Raw genomic sequence first — 9,053 nt, 5'->3', positions numbered from 1 at the left:
GTCCTTTATGGGGCCAGTTAATACTTGTGAAATTTGACATACACTGTATTCTAACCTGTGATGAAATCCAAGTAACTCTTAAGTCTCTTCCACAAAATAGTTAGGGCATAAACCTATAAAGATGAGCCTGTGGTGATTCATAAATCACACCTCTGATATCCTGTAGACTTGAACTTTCAAAAATGAAGTTGACATCATGGAGCCAAAAAGGTGTAGAGTGGAATTCAACCGTTTCAGCGTGTTACAAATGAAATAAGTGTCAGAAAACCCCTAACAGGTTAAACACATCATTCGAATGTGACACCTTTTCGGGTTTAGTCTATTTTCAAGCATACTGAAGACAGGCTTAAACAACCTTCTACCAATAGGTAATACTTATTCTAGTTATTCAGTATAACCACACTTTCATTACAGTAAATAAAAACATTTCTTTGTAATGGTTGTAAAAGTTGATGTGAAACATTCCTGACTGGTGCAAAATCTTTACAAAATGTCCACCTTTTATTTACTTATAAGTTTAGAACAAAGGAGCAAAATGATCTGATATAGGTTACAGAGGTATTTTCATATGGCCTGATGCAATATCTGTCTTCTTTCTTCTCATGTGGATCTTTGAACTTTTAAACTGCAAGATGCATATTTGTTAATTTAAAATTAACTTCAGTTTAATAGCCTGACAGAACAGTTTATGGTTGCCCAAACCAGAGAAACATCACAATGCAGAGATTCCCATTGATTTCAGTGTCTCTGCAGTTGAATCAAACTCTAGGGAGATAGAAAGAAGCAGAAGTTGTCACTAACGCATACAGCTGTCATGGGGAAAGAGGGATCAGTAATTCTGGCCTTCCAGTGTCTAAAAATAGAAAGTCGCAGGGTGAGAAAAGTTGACGACTGGTCCAGCATGAGGTGAGGGTAGCATTACGCGAGGAGAAAACAGGCAGGATAACAAGCTTGAAAGAAGAGTGCTCATGAAAGAGGTGAGAGAGTACATTGAAAAGGTGGCCCATATGGAATAACATCTGGTGAGCAAAGTCGCGATGCATCAAGTTCCTTGTCCAAGGATTATATGGCACCTTCGCAACTCCCTCAACCAGTCATTTGTGGGGTAAGACCAACTCACCATCCTGTCCAGTCTGCTCTGGGAGAGAGCCTCTCAAACAGATTATAAACTATTGCCTCAAAGCATTTGGAGTTGGTCAATAATGACAGCGCCACTAGTTGCTCAGAGTGCAACCATAACAGCAAGAAAAGCCCACTGGCCCCTTACAAAGTATCCATCTATCTATTATCTATACCTATCTTGTCCTTACAGGGTTGCACAGGGGGGGCTGGTGCCTATTTCCAGCAGTCATTGGGTGAGAGGCGTACAGGTTCACTTTTGACCGGTTGCCAGTCAATCACAGAATAACACAGCGACACACAGGACAAACAGCCATGCACACACTCATAACTGAGGGCAGTTTAGAGTAACCAATTAACTTAGCCATCATGTTTTTGAACTGGAGGAAGTCAGGTACCCAGTGAGACTCCAGGCAGGGATTTGAATCTGGGACCTTCTTGCTGTAAGGCAACAGTGCTAAGAGGCAGATGCCTTTAACAGGGCAGAGGGACAGCCAAAACAACAACTTAGAGATGCTGAAGACATACTCTCCTCAAAACACTGGCAGCTTATTGTAGGCAAGAAACTTAAGCTTATGGCACACATCACATCCACATCTTTGCATGTTGATACTGTCATTCTATCAAAGGCATCAAAACATCTTGACTTAGCAGAACTGATGATTCCCTGGGAAGACTGAGTTTGGAGGCATTCAAGAGGAAGCTGACCAAGTACCAGGGTGTTCTGGATTAGTGCCAGAGGGAATGCAGGAAATTACACTGGCACTATGTTCTGTTTGCCTCTAGATGTTTTCCCGCCTGCTCTCTATACAGAGCCTACACCTTCATAGGCATTAACAGGTCAGAACAACATGCTGCAACAGAAGGAGCAGAAAGAGCCTCCCATCTTTCTCCTGTCCCTGTAACCCACAACACTGGCTGTGGACTAAAGAGTGTCAGCCATGGCCTAATGCTGCTGGGATACAATTCAGAGCTTGATAAAACCCTGGCTGGGATGCCTGGGCAAGACTGAATGATGTCGTGAGACCTAAAACACCTGATGAACCCAGTATGCATCACAGATGCTGCATTTCAGTGAATAGAATGGGTCTTTCACCACTAATAGTTTTTTGTTTACACATTGCTGCAAAAACCACAGGACAAAAGCTGCATTTTTTTCCACAGCTCATTATTAATTCAACCCGACTTGGAAGTCTTTCTAGTGACTCTGGGTTAAATTTTCCCATATGTCTATGGCCTCATTTATAGATATCCCTGTGCACATGTTGGTTGCACCATTGAGACAGCAACCACAATACAAAACATCCATGCATTCATCCATGTTTCCAGACCCACTTTGTCCAATTCAGGGCCATTGGGATTCTTGAGCTGATCTCAGCAAAAAGAGTAGTGACACACTGGGCAAGTCTTCAGTATTACAGACAATGCAGACTTAGAACTAGAAATGTTTTGCTAACTTTCCCAGTTATTTACACTGTGCGTGTATCAAATAATACTCTTGGAGCTTATGTTTCACAATTTTCTTTTGTCAAATGTGTGTTGTGCAACTTTGTTTTTGGCAATCAGTGTAGAAACTCAGGATTCTCAATCAGCATGCCAGTAAACAATTTCACGCAGTTGTCCCAGCAGAGCCGAAAGAATAATGTATTCCTTCAAAAAACCTTCAAACAATCCTACTTTCTGTTTTGTTAAGTTGGATGCATGGTTACTCCCCTATTAAGGACTAAATGCAGTGCAGCTTTCTTTGGCTCTTCAGAGTTTGATTTGTTATTAAAGTGTAGAGCCGTCCAAAGCAGTGCAAGACTCACTTCTGTTATCTCCAGACAAATGTATTTAAAATAATAATTATGGATCACGTTGTACTATACCTTTAGAACCCAAAACTACATGATTCATAATCTATAATCATATATTTTTTTTGCTGTTTGTTAAGGGATGGAAGTTGGCTTCATGTCCCCATTGTACTAATACACAATTGAAATTGCACAGAACGTCACATTTTAAAATTACAAGAAAAACATCTTTTGTTAAATCTACTTCTTAATGCATTCTTGTTTTTTTACTGCATTTTGACAGTTTTCACAGCTTCATCTAACAAGGCAAGAAAACCTTATATGGGTTTGATCAAAGCAGTGTTTTTTGGAGCTGTTATCAGTATTTGCAGCTCATTAACTGTTGTAACCCCAGCTTGGAGAAACATCGTGTATAATGGAAACCAATGGAAGCAAATGACAAGTCAAAGTAAACAGCAACAGCTCATCAACCAATCATATGGCACACAACTCACTGAATTTAGGCATCTAGACATGGTGAAAAGGACTTACTGAAGTTTAAACCAAACATCAGAATGGGAATCTGAGGGGATTAAAGTGACTTTGAACATGGTGAACTGGCCTACTTCAGAAATAGTTAATCTCCTGGGATTTTTATGCACATCAATCTGTAGGGGTAACGGTCCGCAAAATAGGAAATATCCTGTGAAAATCTCTTGAGTGAATTAAAATATCTTCTTGATATTAGAGGTAAGAGCAGAATGGGCACTCTGGTTTGAAATGATTGAAAGACAACAGTCTTGGAGTACTCTGGGTCCGAAAGAAGTGGTTGAGCATTGTTTAAACACCACAATCTACTTTTATCAGGGTAATAAACATCATTGCAAACTGGATTTTTTTCTTGTTTCTGCTAAAACATCTACATGACAATGTCTTAATAACAATCTCTTTGCACGCAGCACCAGTAGAAACATTAAACCTGTGTGTAATTCCCCCTCCACGCCACTAGTAGGCCGTATGTTCTTTGAAACTCAACAACATGCGCAAACACTTTTTGCTTAGAAAACGGAGTATAAAATGAGAACCTCATTTGAGAACTGTTAGATTCAAAATAGTCAGTCAGAGTACTTTGCAACCCACCATTGTTATTAACAATATCTTCATCTTCTGTGGGTTTTGAACTGGTCGGCATCTGTTATGTTGGGCACGTGTATATTCTTATTTCAGTCAATCTGTGCATGTGCCAGGGCTTCCTCTATGCAGGGAGATTCTGTTTTTCTTGTCTACACAACAACAGAGTCTGGCATTTTTTCAAACCATTATAGTCTGGAACCCGGTCTCAAATTATGCATTTTCAGAGAAAACATGCATCGTTGTTGTGTAGACGAACAATAGAAATGCAACAAAACTTTTTCATTTCACCATGAAACGGAGTTGTCTATGCACAGGCTCAGTTATAGTTAATTGATAAAGTTAGCTACAACCAGGGGTGAAAGTGAGCCGGTACGGTCCCGTACTGCGTACCACTAAAGGTTTCTGCGCCAGTACACAGTACCGGGAAGAGGGAAGAACGGCTGTCTGCTATGAAGCCGTCATCTAGAACCAGTTACGGCTGCAAAAACTCACGAGCACACAAAGAAGATCACATCCGCTACCAATAGGCAGTCTAAAACACGACTTAATCTGTTTATAAATATAGCTATTTTCCCCTCATTCCAAATTGTTTCTGAACTGTTCTGCTATGCTGGAGCCTCATTGATCTTGCTTTGCTTCTCTCCCCTCCGAGCTCGAGGCTGTTGTGAACGGCCAGCCTTTAAAACGAGCACCGCTACGTTTAATGTCTGTCTGCTAGCTGCTAAATACCCCAGTTAAAAGCAAAGGGAGATAAACTAGTTGTGTTTCATGTTATTTTGCTGAATTACAACAACACAGTACAGCTCGAAAACACCGCTTATGACCCGAGATTTCACATACACTACACGAGAGCGCATGGGCGCTTACCTTCAAAACAGAGCGGTTGCCAAGGAGATTGGTGCGTTCGATTTAATGGACTGGAAGATTTTACACAGGTGGAGCACAGACATAAAAAAAACCGCCGCTTGCATTAGGACAGGACGAACAATAAATCACTTACCATCTACAGACTTTTGAATAAAAACCGCTAAAACAACCGAACTGTCAAATGTTTAATTTAAATGAAATCAAAACTTGATCACAATGCAGAGAACAATAACTTCTTTGTTCACATTGTCAAGAGATTCTGATTTCAGCCTTATAAAGACAGCCTATATATAGATCTATATAGATCTATATATAACACCTGGTTTTAGACCACAATAATTTATTACTATGGTGTAGGGCCTCCTTTTGTGGCCAATACAGCGTCAATTCGTCTTGGGAATGACATATACAAGTCCTGCACAGTGGTCAGAGGGATTTTAAGCCATTCTTCTTGCAGGATAGTGGCCTGGTCACTACGTGATACTGGTGGAGGAAAACGTTTCCTGACTCGCTCCTCCAAAACACCCCAAAGTGGCTCAATAATATTTAGAACTGGTGACTGTGCAGGCCATGGGAGATGTTCAACTTCACTTTCCTGTTCATCAAACCAATCTTTCACCAGTCTTGCTGTGTGTATTGTGGGGAAAACAGTAAAGGTGGACTCATCAGAGAACAATACATGTTTCACATTGTCCACAGCCCAAGATTTCTGCTCCTTGCACCATTGAAACCGACGTTTGGCATTGGCATGAGTGACCAAAGGTTTGGCTATAGCAGCCCGGCCATGTATATTGACCCTGTGGAGCTCCCGACGGACAGTTCTGGTGGAAACAGGAGAGTTGAGGTGCACATTTAATTCTGCCGTGATTTGGGCTGCCGTGGTTTTACGTTTTTTGGATACAATCCGGGTTAGCACCCGAACATCCCTTTCAGACAGCTTCCTCTTGCGTCCACAGTTAATCCTGTTGGATGTGGTTCGTCCTTCTTGGTGGTATGCTGATATTACCGTGGATACCGTGGCTCTTGATACATCACAAAGACTTGCTGTCTTGGTCACAGATGCGCCAGCAAGACGTGCACCAACAATTTGTCCTCTTTTGAACTCTGGTATGTCACCCATAATGTTGTGTGAATTTCAATATTTTGAGCAAAACTGTGCTCTTACCCTGCTAATTGAACCTTCACACTCTGCTCTTACTGGTGCAATGTGCAATCAATGAAGACTGGCTACCAGGCTGGTCCAATTTAGCCATGAAACCTCCCACACTAAAATTACAGGTGTTTCAGTTTCATTGTCCAACCCCTGTACATGTCCTCAGTGCTTCCCCAGCTCCACTCTAGCTCCGCCCCTAAGTACCGGCAAGAATTTAAAAGTACTTTCACCCCTGTCTACAACAGACAACAAATGTTTGAGATGCTCTTAGCTTCCAACCACTCCGAATTCCTTTTATCATTTTCAGCAACTGTCTAGTTCTCAATTGTCTTGCCTGATTAAATAGAGGTTAAATGAAAAATAAAATATGACACCTTTCTCTTACAGTTAAAGGAACTTTTAGCATGAATAGTTTTACACAACCTCACTTGAAAAAATCCAAACTAACCAGAATTAAGTCTGCCAGCACAGTACTAGCAATCTGTGCCTAACAAGTTGAATGCAAAACATAACCTTCAAATGAAAGAGTCAGTCAGTCATTGTCTACCGCTTATTCCATAGTGGGTCGTGGGGAAGCTGGTGCCTATCTCCAGCAGTCAGTGGGCGAGAGGCAGGGTACACCCTGGACGTGTCGCCAGTTCATCGCAGGGCAACACACAAACAACCATGCACACACTCATTCATACACCTAATTTAGAGAGACCAACTGAAATGAAAGAGTAATTAAGTTTAAAACCTAAACAATTTAAAACAGTTAAACATTTTTTTTAGCAATGCTTACAGTCTTAAGGCTCCAAAGAGTTGGGCATACTTTGCATGTACTGTTAGCAGCATAGACTCCGTGTGCAGTGTCCCTGGACCTTTGAGATTTCATAGTCGTGGGTAACAATTTCCTACATCTTGTGACAAATTGCTTTGTTTTCCACACTTTCTCTCATGGTGTCATCGGAATGGAGGAAGAGCTGCAGCCCCTCCACGCCACCGTCTAGCCGCTGCCCTGATCCTCCCCCGGACACAACAGCCACCAGAGCAGCACACTGCCAAGCCCGCCCAACCATGCAGCCAGTGCCAGCAGTCCCAGCTCATCAGTTCATGAGAGGGTAACATGCACCAGCCGGGTAACCGGGCCGGGCAGGCCAACCGCTCCAGGCCAAGCACAACCACCCAGCCGCCCCAGTGCAGGCACAAGACATGCTTCAATGCCCCACCCATCTGACCGCCAACAGCAGTCCGTTGCCCAGCCAGGGGCCAGAGCTACAGAAGGAAGCATTGGAGAAAGGCCACCACAGCACGCCAAGGACCAACATGCCAATTCCAAACGCCCGCACGGTACACCCCGCCGCACCAAGCAGGCAGGCCGGCCAGCCCCTCCACCAAAGTGAAGCCACATCTCAATCAACACTGTACACATTTGAATGAAAAAAAAACAACAACAAAGAAATAAATGTCCATGTTCCAGGGGTAGAACTTTCAATGCTTGTTATTCATCTCATGTAGTAAGATTTGTCTCTGGTGGAGAACTGTGAAGGTAACTGAACTATATGTCATCCAACTTGTGCAAAGATCAAAACTGAGTTGTAAATTAGAACTGCAGTGTTAGGGTAGAGTTATGGGTAGATCCACGTACTGCTGCCTCTGTAAACCTGAAAAGGGTGGGATCCAGCTGAGCGGTAGCACAATGGTAAGAGTTACTCAGCTTCTGGAGACAGTTTTCCTGTGGGGACCCATAAGCTTGCAAGCAGCAATGCTGAGCAGTGCTGTAATGTGTTTGGCCATGTTAGAGCAGTGATGGGGCTGAATGCTGACACACTGCGAAGAAAGTCTGGTTGTTTCTGTTGCATTACAGTTCAGCCGACATTTGATATTCTTTTTTTGCATGCATGACAAATACTTATTTCAGAGAAGCTGAGCCTAAGGCCAAGCATAGAAAAATAACTATGTAATACAGCTGTAATTTTCAAGTGAGACTTCAAAATTCTGTTTAATTTTTGCAAATAGAAAGATTTAAAGTTGACTACGTAACATCTGTTGGAAAATGTAGCCAAATTAACATGAACCCCTTTTCATTGCAGAGACTTTTAGCCATTACCCTGGATTTTAAAAGCTCTCTGTGTCTTTCCCCACAATTTTACTGAAGAAATTTAAAATTTCCAGGTTCACACTTTCCTGGATAAAAAGGTCCTGGTCTGGGGGTAGGACTTTATAATTACTCTGGGATTTTTAAGGAGCGGGGTTATGTGCTGAGTTGTGATGACTGGTAGACCTGTTCTTCCAGTTTTTTCATTTTTGATTAGGTATGTCATAAATGAAGTGTAAGTCTGTAAATGAATTGCCTATTGAAACTAATGCAATTGATTATTAAAATAAAGCAGCGAGCATAACACCTGATGTCCAGGGCGATGTCATGCCATGGTCTTACGTTTGGCTCTAAATTACACACGCATGGTCAGATTTTTTTCCAACTTGAATATGGTTGGTCTTTGTCAACCCCCAGATATCAATTGGATTACAGTGGAATTTGGATCAATGACGCCCCCTAGAAAAATTCGACCACTTTATCTCCCTCATACATCATCAGATCCAATTCAAATTTGGTATGCATCATCATGGACAAATGCTGAACACGTTGGCACAGTCAATTGATAACATCACTTTAGTCCTGCTTACTTAGAACTGGAAGTTACATGTTTCACTGGCAGATGTCCTTCACTCTGACTCTTACAGGTTTGATCATGCAGAACAAGGTCATGTTGAGTTCTTCTCTGAAAAGTAAATGTTGACCAGATAGTATGGACATGGCAGCATGGTGCATTTCAATTTCTCGCCTCCTAACATTTCACTCTAAATCACATATGCATCATCTGATCTGCTTCAAACCAGAGATGAATTGTCTTTGGTAACCTACAAACAGCTCTATAGGATTACATTGAAATTTGGATTCACTGCACCCCCAAATACATAATTTTTTAGTTGTTTTCTTGTTTTTCGTTTCCTTTTACTTAGTTTAG

The sequence above is a fragment of the Girardinichthys multiradiatus genome, chromosome 3, assembly GCF_021462225.1.
Source record: "Girardinichthys multiradiatus isolate DD_20200921_A chromosome 3, DD_fGirMul_XY1, whole genome shotgun sequence".
Taxonomy (NCBI): Eukaryota; Metazoa; Chordata; class Actinopteri; order Cyprinodontiformes; family Goodeidae; genus Girardinichthys; species Girardinichthys multiradiatus.
Note: the sequence above shows the minus strand (reverse complement) of the source record.